This window comes from Galeopterus variegatus, unplaced genomic scaffold, assembly GCF_000696425.1.
Source record: "Galeopterus variegatus unplaced genomic scaffold, G_variegatus-3.0.2 Scaffold1253, whole genome shotgun sequence".
In the NCBI taxonomy this organism is placed as follows: domain Eukaryota; kingdom Metazoa; phylum Chordata; class Mammalia; order Dermoptera; family Cynocephalidae; genus Galeopterus; species Galeopterus variegatus.
In genome coordinates this window covers 60,652-74,829 of record NW_007727364.1, presented here as the reverse complement: position 1 = coordinate 74,829, position 14,178 = coordinate 60,652, and the positions used below count along the sequence as shown (strand labels likewise).

Sequence of the window (14,178 nt, the reverse complement as noted above, 5' to 3'; positions counted from 1 at the left end):
TTTTTGAGACCGGCCACACCGCGCTCAGCCAGTGAGTGCTGTGAGCACACCGGTCATCCCTGTATAGGATCCTAACCCGCGGCAGGAGCGCTGCTGCACTCCCAGCGCTGCACTCTCCCAGCGCTGCACTCTCCCGAGTGCGCCACGGGCTCGGCCCCTGAGGGTTTTGAAAGAAGAGCATATGAGAGGTTAGTCTTTCTCTGCTCTGGCATTTTTCTGCCATTCTAGAACTGCTGATTGCTGTAATGCCACCACCAAAGAGAACCCTCACCAGAAGTGTTCCCTGGACTTTGAACATCTAGCCTCTGAAACTGTAAACAGTAATTTTCATTTTCTTACAAATTGTCTGTTTTCATGTATTTATTATAAGCAACAGAAATGGACTAATGCAATAGCTATCATACCCCCCTTCTAATCTCAAAATACTCTTCATTCTTCAAGACTCAAATCAGGTGTCAGTTATTCTGAAAACTTTCCTGGACCAGGAATGCTAGTCACTCCCCACATGATCTCATGTTTTTAAAATTATAATACTTTATAAATTATTTTTCTGTTCATTGACTATTCATTTATCTTTTCATATTCTAGACAGAAAACACACTGAAGTCAGGGCTTGTGAAATATCAGTCTTCATCTGCATAGCCTAGAACAGTCTCTGATACACAGTAAGAACTCAGTGATACTTTTGTTGGACAAAATTGGATGTAAAATGAATAAAATTGGGTAAATTATAAATAAATAAATGTGCCATAATGCATCTCAAATGGGGGCTTTAATCTAAAAATGGTTTTACTTTCAATAAATAGCATTAGCAATTTGCTTGCATCATTTATAATTTGAGTTAATTCAGTAATTGAAGGAGAGATAAGCCTAAGTAATAAGAAATCTATTGCCAGAAAAAGTTAATGTTTTCTATAATACCATATAGCATAATTTCCCAAAATGTATCCTGAGGTTTCAAAATAAGCTAAAAGAAAGAAAGAAAAAAAAAAAAAAAACCAGCAAAAGCTTAATTTCATAAATGAAATAATTCTGTTTAAACTTGTTTAACCCAGTGTTTCCAAACTTTTTCGGCTACAAAACTGACCCCTGTGCAACCCTCCATCACCATCCAATTTTCAACTTATGGAAAACTGTGAGTTAGAAATATCTTTATCATTTGAACAAATTGTTTCTAAATTGTTTTTAGCTATCTTCTGGATATTTGTGATTTTGAATTAAAAAATCTAGGAATTTTAATTTCTTGATGCTATTTTCAAATAGCTTGGTAAAATGCAAGCAAATGTAAGTAAGATACATTGGTAAATGTAAGTAAGATACAAAAGGCTTATTGTCTAAAGTCCCAATTTTCACACCAGCATGGAGGGATCAAACATTTATAGTTGTGTTTGATTGTTTGTACTTGCTGTACCTGATTGAAACCTTTTGGTGAATGTAGGTTTGTGCAATTATTGGATCATTACTAAACACAAAATTACTTATTCAATATATTTGTCATCTCAACAGAATGCATAAGGCATTGAATTTTGTTTATTAAACATCATCTTATTCAATTACCTTTTGTTATGTGCTCATCCCTAGGTGATGTAACAAAATTGCTCTCACTAGACAATAAACATCATCATTTAAGACTTCTTAATGTAAGTAAAACTGTGTCATGTATATTCATATACAAATGAATATTAAATGAAGCAAAACTGAAGTTCCATGAGGTACTACTGTAAAATGATAGCAATTTTTATAATTTGCCAGATATACTTTAAAAGACAAGAAATATATACAGATGAAAGACTAAAGAAGTATTATTCACAGATTAATTATGCTATAATAATTTAAATACTTGATAAAAATCATGTCCACTGAAAGGAAAGTGCTAATTGTGATTAGTTGAGATGATCTTGACCTTGTGGACTTTCATCATTCTTCTATTCTTAGTCCCTTAGATTCCTCTGCTTTGGGAGAGTTCTTGTACAACTTTGAATGAAAATTTCATTTTTTAAAGTCCACATCCAGATGTTAGTCGAAAGTGCTAATTGTGATTAGTTGAGATGATCTTGACCTTGTGGACTTTCATCATTCTTCTACTCTTAGTCTCCTGGATTCCTCTGCTTTGGGAGAGTTCTTGTACAACTTTGAATGAAAATTTCATTTTTTAAAGTCCACATCCAGATGTTAGTATGGTGAGTCAGGGTATGGTGAGAGAGATTTTGGAATATATAAATTTCAAATATTTCCTTTTTCAGATCAAGAAGCAAGCTTGGAAGACTTAGTTAACAGAACTTTACAAAAAGTCATGATTAGCGAGAACTCAAGACATGGCAAAAGAAAAACTCTCCCATCATCTGACAGAAGCAAGAAGTCTAAGCAGCACCATTGTGTAAAAACTCTCATGGAGGATGGGGATTAGTGAGGCAGGGCTCACACACTTGTATCAACCCATTAAACTCCACTTGTGAAAGGAATTTCTTCTGAAATCTTACAGCACTGCCTTATGGAGAAACATAAGCTCCTTAAAGATATGCACTCATTCAGCAGAGTAAAGCAGCAGACTAGAGTAATATGTGACAACCTACTTGTTAATTCATACTTTATTGGTGGATAAATATTGGGTGGCTGATAAATGCAAATGACTTACAGATAAGCAGGGCCCTGCTGTGGGGCTGCTGTGGTAAGGGCAAAAGTGAATTTACAGTAAAAAATCTGGCTTAAAAAACTTTAGCTAAGAAGTGGATAAAAGATCCAGCAGAAGGTGTCATGAATACACAGTGAAAAACTGATCATACTAAAAGAATAGACCACAAGTTGCCTTGTGCACAACACCAGTGCATGCCGGAAGTATTCTCAGTTACCAAGAAGTGACATCTATAGTAAAACCAGCTAATATTCATGAGTGAGAACAAAGGTTGATACATGGACAAATTGGCTGCATCCCATCACTATTAAGACCCATAGGCTACTACTTATATCTAGAACTTTCTTGAAAAGGGAAGGAAAAGGTAATCTTAACCCTGAAAGTTTGAATATTTACCCCGAAGAAGCTGAGTAAATGCAGAGACTTTTATTCTAGAAGAGATTAGCAAATTTTAAGTTTATTTGATCATCAGCAGGAATGGGAGAGACAAATAAAAAAGTAACACAAAATGATCTATTATTTTTTCAGCTTTACAGTTGCCAAATGCTACATATGAGTCAATTACACACTTTACAAAATAGTATCTATATTACGACTTTATATTGGTAGATTATCTCTTATTCATAGGAGTTGCTTTGAAGAAAATAGTCTAAATCACAATCATTTTACTGAGTTATTTCTGGATTCTCACAAATTCTGAGAGATTGTAAGATGAGGTTACCATAATTTGCCTTTGGCATTTTCAAGTATATAAATAAAGGGTTAAAAAGTACAGGTTAGCAAGTCCTCCCTCTAGAAGAGAAAGAAGGATAACAGCCATCATTAAAACACCTAAAAATATAAAACTTACTGTTAGAGTAGATATAAAAATTAAAAAGAGAAAATAAATCAAATATTTTAAACACAGAAAGCCACCAAACCAAAAGTATAAACAATAAGAGAGGAAGAAAGGAACAAAGGATACTCAAAACAATCAGAAAACACCAAAAAACTGACAGGATTCATATATCAATTATAACCTTAATGTAAGTGAATCAAATATCCTGATTAAAAGACATAGACTGGCTGACTGGATTTTTTAAATGACCCATCCATATACTGCCTACAAGAAACACACCTTATCTGCAAAGACACACAGACGAAAAGTGAAGGGATGAAAAAATATATTCCATGCAAATCAAAAGCAAAAGTGAGCAGGAATACCTATACTTACATCAGATAAAACAGACTTTAAGCCAAAATCTAAAGTATGAGATGACATTACTAATGATAAAGGGATCACTATAGCAAGAGGATATAACAATTATAAATATATATGCACCCACCACCAGATCACCAGATCAAATATGATAAGATCTAAAGGAAGATATAAACACTAACAGAATAATAGCTGGGGACTTAAAACCCACTCTCAGCACTGGACAGATCCTTGAGACAGAAAATCAACAAGATAACATTGAATTTAAATGACACCATAGACTAAATCAATCTAAGGAACATTTACAGAGCATTTTCATCCAACAGCTACAGAATACACATTCTTTTCATCAGCATATGGAACATTCTTCACAACTGACCATATGTTAGGCCACAAAATAAATCTCAAAAAGTTTAAAAAAACCGCAATCATATGAAGTATTTTTTCTGACCGTAATGGAATAAAACTAGAAATCAATAACAAGATGAACTTTTGAAACTACACAAATACATGGAAACTAAACAACATGCTCCTGAACAACCAATGAGTCAAAGAAGAAATTAAGGAGAAAATGAAAACTTTTCTCAAATCAAATGAAGACAGAAACACAGCATACCAAAATCTAGAGGAAATAGCCAAGGCAGTACTAAGAAGAAAGTTTTCGAAATATTTGAAATAAACAACCTAACAATGCATCTCAAGGAACTATAAAAGCAAGAACAAACCAAATCCAGAATAAGTAAAAGAAAAGAATAATAAACATTAGAGCAAAAATAAATAAAATTAAGAATAAAATACAATGCAAAGGATCAATGAAACAAAAAGTTTATTTTTGAAAAGACAAAATCGACACAACATTAGCCATGCCAACCAAGAAAAAAAGAGAAAAGACCCCAAAAAATCATAAATGCAAAAGAAGACATTACAATTCATACTACCAAAATACAAAGAGTCATTAGAGACTATTATGAACAACTATATGCCAATAAATTTGAAAACCTAGGGGAAATGACTAAATTCATGGACATATGTGACCTGTCAAGATTAAACCAAGAAGAAATAGAAAAGCTGAAAAGATAAATAGCAAATAATGAGATTGAATCAGTAATAAAAATAAAAAAGAAAAGACCAGGACCAGATGGCTTTATTACTGAATTCTACCAAACATTTAATAAGAACTAATACCAATACCTATTAAACTATTTCAAAAAACTGAAATGAAAGGAATTCTTCCAAACTCATACTACAAGGCCAGTGTTACCTTGATACCAAAAGGACACAATAAAAAAGAAGTCTACAGGCCAATATCCCTGATTAACATAGATGCAAAAATCCTCAATGAAATGCTAGCAAGATGAATCCAACAGCACATCAAAAAGATAACACACAATGATCAAACGAGATTTATCTTAGGGATAGAAAATGATAATTCAACACATGCAAATGAATAAGCACAATACATCTTGTCAACAAAACAAAAGAAAAAAAAATCATATGATCATCTTGATAGATGCAGAAAAGCATTTGATAAAATTCAACATCATTTTATGATAAAAACTCTCAATAAGATAGGTGTAGAAGGTAAGTATCTTAATACAATAAAGGCTATATGTGACAAGCCCACAGCTAACATGGTACTGAACAGGGAAAAGCTGAAATCTTTCCTACTAAAATTGGAACAACACAAGGATGCCCACTCTCACCACTTTTATACAACACAGTACTAGAAGTCCTAGCCAGAGAAATTAGGCAAAAGAAAGAAATAAAGGGCATCCAAACTGGAAAGTAGGAACTCAAATTGTTGCTGTTTGATGATGACATGATTTTATAGAGAGAAAAACCTAAACATTGTACCAAAATCTCCTAGACCTGATAAGCAAATTGAATAAAGTGGCAGAATACAAAATTAAAATCCAAATATCAGTAGCATTCCTGTAAACCAACAATGAACTAGCAGAAAAAGAAATCAAGAAAGGAATCACATTTACAATAGCAACAACAACAACAAAAACAAAAACACCTAGAAATAAATTTAAACAAGGAGGTAAATGATATCTACAAGAAAAACTACAAAACACCAATTACAGAAATTAAAGACAAAAAAGTGGAAAGACATCCCATACTCACGAATTGTAAGAATCACTATTGTCAAAATGACCATACTCCCCAAAGCAATACACAGATTCAATGCAATCCTCATCAAACTACCAATGACACACTTCACAAAAATAGACAAAAACAACCTAAAAATTTATATGAAACAACAAAAGGTCCTAAATAGCCAAAGCAATCCTTGGCAAAAAGAACAAAGCAGGAGACATCACACTCCCTGATATCAAATACTGCTACAAAGCTATAGTAAACAAAGCAGTACAGTACTGGCACAAAAACAGACACATTGACAAATGAAACAGAATAGAGAATCCAGAAATAAATCCATGTACCTACAACTAACTGATTTTCAACAAAGGAACCAAGAACATACATCGGGGATAGGATAGTCTCTTTAATAAATGGTGCTGAGAAAACTGGAGATAGATATGCAGAAGAATGAAACTACACCCCTATCTCTCATCATATATAAAAATAAACTCCAAGTGGATTAAAGACTTAAATGTTATACAACTTCTAGAAGAAAAAATTATAAAACTTCTAGAAGAAAACAGGAGAGACACTTCAGGACATAAGACTGGGCTAAAATTTTATGTATAAGACTTCAAAAGCACAGGCAACAAAATAAAAACAAACAAATGGGATTATATTAAATGAAACAGCTTTTGCACAGCAAAGGAAACAACCAAGAGAACAAAGAAACAACCTACAGAATGGGAGAAAATATTTCCAAATGATTCATCCAATAAGAGATGAACAAACAAATGGGATTATATTAAATGAAACAGCTTTTGCACAGCAAAGGAAACAACCAAGAGAGCAAAGAAACAACCTACAGAATGGGAGAAAATATTTCCAAATGATTCATCCAATAAGAGATTAATACACAGGATATACAGGGAACTTAAATAACTCAATAGTAAAAAAGCCATGGTCTGATTTTTAACAATGGGCAAAGGACCTGAATAGGAATATCTAAAAAGAAGACACATTAATGGCCAAGAGGTATATGAAAAAATGCTCAACACCACTAACCAGCAGAGAAATGCAAATCAAAACCACGATGAAATATCATCTCACACGAGTTAGAATTGCTACTATCAAAAATGACAGAAAATAACAAATGCTGGCTAGGGTATGGAGAAAGGGGAACTCTTATACATTGTTGGTGGGAAAGCAAATTAGTACAGCCATTATGGAAAATAGCATGGAAGTTTCTCAAGCAACTACCATTCAATCCAGCAATCCCCTATTGTGTAAATACCCAAAGAAGAGGAAATCAACATGTCAAAGGGATACCTGCACTCTCATGTTTATTGCAGCTCTTTTCATAATAGACTAGATTTGGAAACAACCTAATGTCCATCAGTGTATGACAGGATGAAGAAAATGCAGTGTATATACATATACACAATGGAATATTATTCGGCCGTATAAGAGAATGAAATCCTGCCCTCACAACAACGTGGGTGAGCTTGGAGAAGATTAAAGTAAATGATATAAGCCAGATGCAGAAAGATAAGTAACACATGTTCTCATTCATATCTGGAGGCTAAAAAAGTTGATCTCAAAGAAGCAGAGAGTAGAACTGGTAAAGGGAGGGGAGATAGGGAGAGGGTGGTCAATGGATACAAAATTGTAGAGAGATAGGAAGAATAAGATCTAGTGTTGTATAGCAATATAGGGAGACTACAGTCAACCACAAATTACAATTTCAAGTAGCTAATTAACAGGATTTGGAATGTTCCCAACACAAATAGGTGACAAATGTTTGAGGTGATGGTTATGCTAAATACCCTGATATTGCACATTATATAAATGTACCCAAATATCACATCATACTCCGTAAAGTCACTCTAGCACACCAGACTCATTCTTCCTATCTAACTGTAACTTTGTAACTTTGTATCCTTTTACCAGTCTCTCCCCATCTCCCTCTTTTCCCCTCCCCTTGCCAGCCTCTGGTAACCACTATTCTACTGCCTTTTCATTTATTTTTTTTTTAACTGATCCATGATAAATGTGCATATTTATTGCATTTTTATTTATTGAATATTGCATATTTCAAGATATCCAGAAAGGAGGACCTTGAGTGTTATAACCATAAAGAAATGGTAAATGTTTAGGTGATATATAAGCTAACTATTCTAATTGGATTATTATGCAATATGTGCATGTATTGAAACAACAAATTGCATACCATAAAAATACAGAATTTAAAAAATTTTAGAAAGAACACTTAGCAAATGTAAGTATTACAGTTTTGTTGTTTTTTTAAACAAAGTATCATGATATTTTCCTTTTGATTATATCTGGGAGTCACTCTCATATCAACGCTAAGGACATTGATTCAATTCCTTAAAAAATATTGAAAATTTTATAAGAGAATCTCTACCTAATCTTTAAAATGCTGAATTCTGTGACTATTTCTTAAGTACATTCACTCCTTTTCTTTACACTTTCCTGCATACTTTCCCCCAACACCCATTATTACCTGATTTTAACTGAGTCTCTTTATCAGAATCTGAATTTAGGATTTCCACAACTACCCTTTCCTCGTGAATAATGTTAACCAATTATTTGGGTAATCTCAGTGTTAGTACATATTATTAACTCATAACCAGAATGTATCAGAATCTGAATTTAGGATTTCCACAACTACCCTTTCCTCGTGAATAATGTTAACCAATAATTTGGGTAATCTCAGTGTTAGTACATATTATTAACTCATAACCAGAATGAAATGGACTATAAAAAAACTAGGCAAAATAAAAGAAATAATCAATATTATTCCTAATATTATTCTTTATTTCTAAAACCTCATTTTACATATTGCAACTCTAAATGTAGTCACATGGCTTAATTTTTAATTCATAAATGTTAAAATGTTTGGCAAAATAAAATGTTTTACTAGAATTTTTACATTTGACTAGAGTTAAGTGAAAATGAATCACTAGCGTTGTTTCTTTAATTTTTTTTTTTTAACTCTAACAATATGCTTTACTCATTATTTCCAATTAAGGCTAACAATCACAATGCATTTATCTAATAACTTAAATATATTTTCTATTTTTTAAATTTTAATTTGTCAGTATACAATGTGGTTGACTACTGTGGCCATTGCCAAAACCTCCCTCCCTCCTGCCTCCCCCTCTCCCTCCCAACAATCTCCTTTCTGTTTGCTTGTCATACCAACTTCAAGGATTTGTGATTGTTGTGTCTTCTTTCCTCCCCACCCCCAGGTTGTTTGTGCATTTATTTATTTATTTTTAGCTCCCACAAATAAGTGAGAACATGTGATATTTCTCTTTCTGTGCCTAACTCATTTCACTTAATATAATTCTCTCTAGGTCCATCAAGTTGTTGCAAATGGCAGTATTTCATTCTTTTTTATAGCAGAGTGGTATTCCATTGTGTAGATACACCGCATTTTCCGTATCCACTCATCCGATGATGGACATTTGAGCTGGTTCCAACTCTTAGCTATTGTAAATAGTGCTGCAATGAACATTGGAAAACAGGTATACCTTCGATTTGATGATTTCCCCAGAGGAATGGAAATCAATAGCACTGTTTCTGATGCAGAATACTTTGCTCAGTTTAGTAGGGTGTGTGTCACAGTGGAATTTCTATTTCAGGTAAATTTAAAATGAAATAATAATTAGCCAGCTTACTGTCAAACACATCTACAACTTATGAAAAGAATTTTGGACGGTAGATAATCTGTGGTTACTAGAGGTGGGAGAAGGGGAGGGAGAGGAGGGTTAGGGAGAGATTGGGTAAGGGGCACAAAGAATAATTACAATTTGTAACAATGAATGTGCTAATAATATTGATTCAATCATCACATATACACAGGTGATGGTAGTCAATGCTGTATAATTAATTATGCTTCAACAAAAAAAATAAATTAATATTTAAAAGAAGATTGGCAAGTAAATTTTAAGAAATTGAATTTTTATAAAAGCTAGTATTTTTAGGGCCGGCCTGGTGGCGCATGCTACAGTGCGCCGCTTAGGAGCGTGGTGGCGCTCCCACCGAGGGTTCGGATCCCACATACAGACCGGTTCCCGCTCACTGGCTGAGCGAGGTGTGGGAGCAACACCGAGGGTTGCGATCCCGTGGCCGGTCCCGGTCCGGTACGGCGCGACACTGAGGGTTGCGATCCGTTGCCGGACACGAAAAAAGACAAAAAAGGAAAAAAATAAAAAAAATAAAAAAAAAGCTAGTATTTTTAAAAAATATAGTCAAAATTTTTATTTTCAATATTGCAATATCTAAAACTCTCTCTTTACATTTATTTTTTTCCAGTATTATTGAGTTAGATTTTAAATAAAATTTGTAGAGTTTGCAAATTAGAAATTCAAAAATAAACATAGTTATTTATTGAAGAATTTAACTCTAATATCATTACTGATTAATATCATAAAAGGCCTTTAATTTTACATTGGCTTGACTGAAAAATTCATTAACACAGAAGAAATGCTATTATGAAGATTTTAATGGCTGCTTTAGATAGACTGATGATTATTTAGACAATCTATTAAAAACCTTTTGATTGTCTCTGCTATTTGAGTAGACATTATACTAATCAAGAGGATGAATCTCATAAACCAGACAAGTCTATATAGAAAGAAGTAAATATTTTTTTCTATTTTTGCCCCACAACAAAATTTTTTTATAAAAGAATTTTCAGGTGAAAGTAATTATTTAGAATCATAGGAAACAGAGAAAGGTGAAATACATAATATTGAAATGAAAAGGAAAGAAAACAAAATATAATATTAGAAATTAATCTTAAACATTATGCACCAACGAAACTTAAATTTCTATTTTCCCACAATTCATTAAGTTAAAATAGTTTACTTCATAAGCTTTAAATAATGAAGTTTGTCTATGTACAAAAAAAGATATTTTGATGTAAGTATTCAAATATACTGTTTGTGAATTTCCCCAGAGTATACTTACTGAAAATTAAATAAAACTTACTTTAATATGGCAAAAGTTTATTCATTGAATACTTATTGAGTAGTACTAACAATGCTCCATTCAGTATCTACCAGAAAAGTAACCTGCTCATATTTGTTCATGTCCAACACTCTCATGATAGTAAAGTACACCTAAAGTATTTGAACCAATTTTTTTGTTGTTTTTAATGTTACACTCACCTACCCCAACCTTGGAATCATAAATATAACTCATGCTGATAAACTCCACAAGGCAAGGGGTCTGCCTAGGGATAAAGAAGTTTCTCAATAATTATTTCTTTTTAACAAAAATAGTTCCCTATTTCTTAAAATTTAGTGACACTGGCTTAAATTGGTAAAATTCAAATTTCCATGCTTAGAAAGCTATTTTTAATAAAATATATAAAAATATTTTTTTCTATGGATATTTACTTTTTAATTTTAAAATATAGTGTTTTATGATGGATAGTTTTTTATTATTAGAAATGTTAATAATTTTTTTAAAAAGCTTTAAAAGCATATTTGCATTCATGTTTCCATTTCGATTTACTATATTACATATAGAAATTATTGTACATTTTCTAAAGTGGATTTTATCTAAAATCCACTATTTCAAGTTACTCTCCTAAGGATTTTTATTATGGTGATACCCAATGTACTATTATGAAAGTCAAATTAAAAGTCACATATTAATCTGTTGCTGTTATCTAGATAAATCTTACTGATAGAACCACTGCAGAGAGGTTACTGGTCTAAAAACATGTACTAATTGTTGAAATTTGTATTCCTGAATACAACATATGGTTGTAATGCTATTTTGGATACTAAATATAAGCCGTATAAAGTCACCATATTAAATCTGCAAAGTGGTTAGGACCCAATACTACTAAAGAGGAAAGTATTAAAAAAAAATTAATCTGTTGCTGTTATCTAGATAAATCTTACTGATAGAACCACTGCAGAGAGGTTACTGGTCTAAAAAACATGTACTAATTGTTGAAATTTGTATTCCTGAATACAACATATGGTTGTAATGCTATTTTGGGTACTAAATATAAGCTGCATAAAGTCACCATATTAAATCTGCAAAGTGGTTAGGACCCAATACTACTAAAGAGGAAAGTATTAAAAAAAAATAGATAAATGGAAAAATGTAACTGTGGCAATCAATGCTCACTATTCCCTGAACAGTAGCTGATACACTACTGAGAATGAAATGAATATTTACTTAAGTAGTCTGAAAATATGATCATTGTAGAAGCTATATTTTCATTAGCACTTCATCTTCATAATAATCTTGTCCCAAAGAGTGTTTTCAAATTAATGCATCAAGTATTATATCCTACTTATTTAAAATTATAAAATTATAAAATTATGCTCATTAATAAAATTGGTAGATAATAATCCTAACAAGGTTAATTAAACTAGCAATAACAAATACACTGCATATGGAAATGGATCTCAATTGAAGAAAATCCTATTAACAACTGAAGGTTTTCTGCAGTGTTTTGTGGTACAGCTTTAGGTAGCATGTCCAATTGCTAAAGCACTTTATTAAAGCTAAATATTACATATGTTACATGCCATCTTCTAGAAGTCATAATATTCTTTATACTGAATACTGTGCTATAAAAATCAACTAACTTTAATACTGTAATTTGGTTATGATTGCATTATTGCCTTATCAAGAGAATGACCATTATTTTCTATTCAAATTACCATTTATAAATGCTAAAGCTATTTTTCTTCAATAAAAAATGCATTTCTATATACCAAAATCATTTTATACATCAAAAGAGGCAGAAGTATGTATTAAATATACCTTGATATGGAGCACTAAATCCACGAAATCGGTGATTGCTGTCTGTAACAAAATGCAGTCTGAGCCAGTTTTTGTTGCTGATAATTGGTGGTGGTATATTCATTCCAGATAACCTGAATTATGAAAAACAACAACAAGAACATTTAAAAAGCTTTTCAGCAGTAAACATTCAGCAGTTTTTGTTGCTGATAATTGGTGGTGGTATATTCATTCCAGATAACCTGAATTATGAAAACAACAACAAGAACATTTAAAAAGCTTTTCAGCAGTAAACATTCAGTCTCTGAATTGGGACCAAGAAAGTATCTACCTGAAAACAACATTCATGACATTGTCAACATTTTAAGCAGAAATTAAATCATTATTTTAGGCACTAAAAAGACAATCAGAATAGTCCTATTCTAAACACATTCCAAACAGTCCTATTACAAACTCCAATTAGGTGGCATATATTAATAAAGTCAACTGCAAAACTCCAACTGCAAATGGTTTTTTATTCACCCAAATTTATTTATTGCACTCATAATACTATTTACTGCATTGATAATAATAAATCTAATAGATATTGAGCTGATGTTGCTCGTCATTGTGTTCCCCATGTATGTATTGAAACAATATAGTTACAAAATAGGAAGTTTTCAAAGAAATTGATATCCTTATTTTCTGAGTGAGATGGTCCAATTATTTTCTTATACTTCCTGCTACCCACCCAACATATTTTCAATGTTTCACACTGGGTGGCAAATATCAAAATTTATTTTCATAGAACAAGCACTATTTTATGTAATTTCATAACACTATCAATTTTTATGATTACTTTCATTATAATATATATGACTATAACGCATTAGAGGCCTGATCCAATGTATGGGCAGAAAACAGATTATATTTTGAATATGTATTTAGCCTTCACATATTTAGCCACAAAGAAACTATTTCATAATCCCATTAAAACAAGTCACTTAAAGAAAATATTGAAACCATGCCCCAGATATTGTTCATGATTAATATATGAAGTTACGCTTGCTTTATAATATTTTGAAGATTTCCAACAAAGCAATTTTTCTGATTTCATTCTATAAATGAACACTACCCACATATACTTCCACTATATATCTAACTATTGAAATTCTAAATGTGTGATATAAAATCACAATAAAAGAATCTCAAAAGCAAGATGTAGTGAAGGAGATTTTTTGAGTAAGTTTTACTAATAACCAGCATATGGCATGTCTTTACCATTTTTCAAAGCTCAAACTTTTATTCTTCAGAAGGCAAAATAGATAACTGATTTATTAGTTTGTAGCTAACAATTGTTCTCTCAGTGCTTAGCAGTCAATCATGCTAGGGAACTAGTAGAAGAAAATGGAAAATCTGTAATTATACACGTAATCAGTGGTGAGGTGCATGCATGGTGATATAAGGACCCTCTATCCAACACCAACCC

At 32.2% G+C, this 14,178-nt stretch overlaps 1 long non-coding RNA gene across 1 annotated transcript in view; it reads right to left on the bottom strand.

Moving 5' to 3' along the window:
* Positions 1-12,818, bottom strand: part of LOC103592981 — an 85,924-nt gene extending 73,106 nt beyond the window's left edge. Inside the window, exon 1 of the long non-coding RNA XR_550701.1 lies at positions 12,732-12,818. This is a non-coding gene — a long non-coding RNA (uncharacterized LOC103592981). The remainder of the gene's footprint in view (positions 1-12,731) is intronic.
* Between the last annotated feature and the right edge of the window lie 1,360 nt (positions 12,819-14,178).